Source organism: Ochlerotatus camptorhynchus, unplaced genomic scaffold (genome assembly GCF_037179485.1).
Source record: "Ochlerotatus camptorhynchus isolate MF236.1 unplaced genomic scaffold, CSIRO-AGI_Acam_v1.1 ptg000277l, whole genome shotgun sequence".
Lineage (NCBI taxonomy): Eukaryota > Metazoa > Arthropoda > Insecta > Diptera > Culicidae > Ochlerotatus > Ochlerotatus camptorhynchus.
The window spans coordinates 1,894,981-1,896,825 of record NW_027040766.1 but is presented as its reverse complement, the minus strand read 5'-3'; positions in this window follow the sequence as shown (position 1 = coordinate 1,896,825).

Here is a 1,845-nt window from a genome sequence, read left to right as displayed (position 1 = left end):
CTATCATATGTGAAAAAATGACAGCACAGCGAACCACAAATAATCGATTAGTTGTTAATCGAGTAAATAAGAAATAGGTATGTCTAATGTTGATGTGATTGTTTTGATAAAAAAAAAACCGCGCAATATTTAAAGGGAGCAGCATAAACACGATAACACCTTGCATACACACTATTTTTATATCGCTGGAAACCAGCTAAATTTTGCTGGATTTTGCCGACCTGTAAAACCAGCAATTCTTCCAGGAAAATATTTTTGCTGAACGACAAGCAAATTGATCCTACATAAAAGTGACAGCTATTTACTGGAAATTCAGTAACACGTACTGGATATCCAACAAATTAGAGTGGCAATGATATTGCTGAAAGACCAGTTATTTGATACAAAACAATTGAATTGTAATTGGTTTTCAAACTGATATAAAACTCAATTGTATTTGGTATTTTATTACACGCATGAACATTTCACATATCAATCACATTGATTATTCACTTTTAGGCGTTGAATTAATTTCAAAGTAATTCATAATTTCGTTGGATTTATCGATGATTTTTAAACTCATTTGATGTTCAACCCGGCAATCTTTGCAGCTACAGATTTACAGAGAATCGGTGTAATCCATATATTGAGTTCACTATACATTTGCGAATTTTCTAATTATATTTCACCTGTAATTCATGATTAGTTGCTCTCTTCAATAGAAAAACAGAATACGCGGGAGAGTGAACGGTGATAATTTTGACGTTTCATACAAGTTACTGAGCATCCAGCAAAATATCTCAAATTACTGAGGCTCTGAACCATTTGGTGGATTATTTTAACTTTTGGTTAAAATTTGACAGATGAAAAGTTATCGATTAACCCTGTTATCCGAGCGTGGTTATTTCTAACAGACAAGAAGTTAAATGTTGACAACCGTGGCTGAGTTCTTTTTGAAAACCTGTCGATCGACAGCACAGGGATTTTCGAACATCAAGAATAACTTTCGAAATGTCACTTTTAACCACGAGTTAAATTTAACTCGCCAAATGGTTCATGGCCTGAACACAGACAAACAGACATAACACATTGAATATTTCTCACTGTAAAACATCGTCGCTAAAACACTACCGCCATCTGTTGAGTACACTGTGGTGGGTAGTACGCTGAACAGATGGCGGTAGTGTGCAAACGTCAAACGCAAGGGAATTGACTATGCGCGCCACAGGTGGCGGTACTACCAACTATGATACTTTTAAATTGACCGTAAAATCCTTGTTCGATGAACAACTTGCGAGAGTTATGTCTGTTTGTCTGTGGCCTGAACATGCAGTAAGAAATAGTTTTGCTGGAAGCCATTCAGCAATTTGTTTTGCTGGAACTCGATTCCAAAATTTGGTGTGTACCCCTCCCACATAAATGCAAACCATAACTAGACCTTACCGAAAATGGTTAAAAATTGTTTATAATCCCTGCTAAACTTTAACTGAAATGGTTATGGAACTTTACATGAACGTTTGTGTGATAAAGTTTTAACATTATGTATTAAGGTTTTTTTTTGGAAGTGATCGTTACAAATAATGGATTGTTAAGAACCATTACCATTCAAAATAGTAGTTTTTTCCACACATTTTTGGAGAGAGGACTATATTAGAACCTTTTTACTTATGGTTTGAGAATTTTAATGGCAGTACCATTTACTGGTAGCCAGGTCCATTAATGGTTTTGTATTATCGCTCAACTTTACGTGGAATATATCGCGAATTGGTAATCAGAATTTTACAGGTAACCAATTTGCGATGTATTCCACATAAAGTTGATGGATGTTACAAAACCACCTATGAACCTTACCGACTACCATAACCA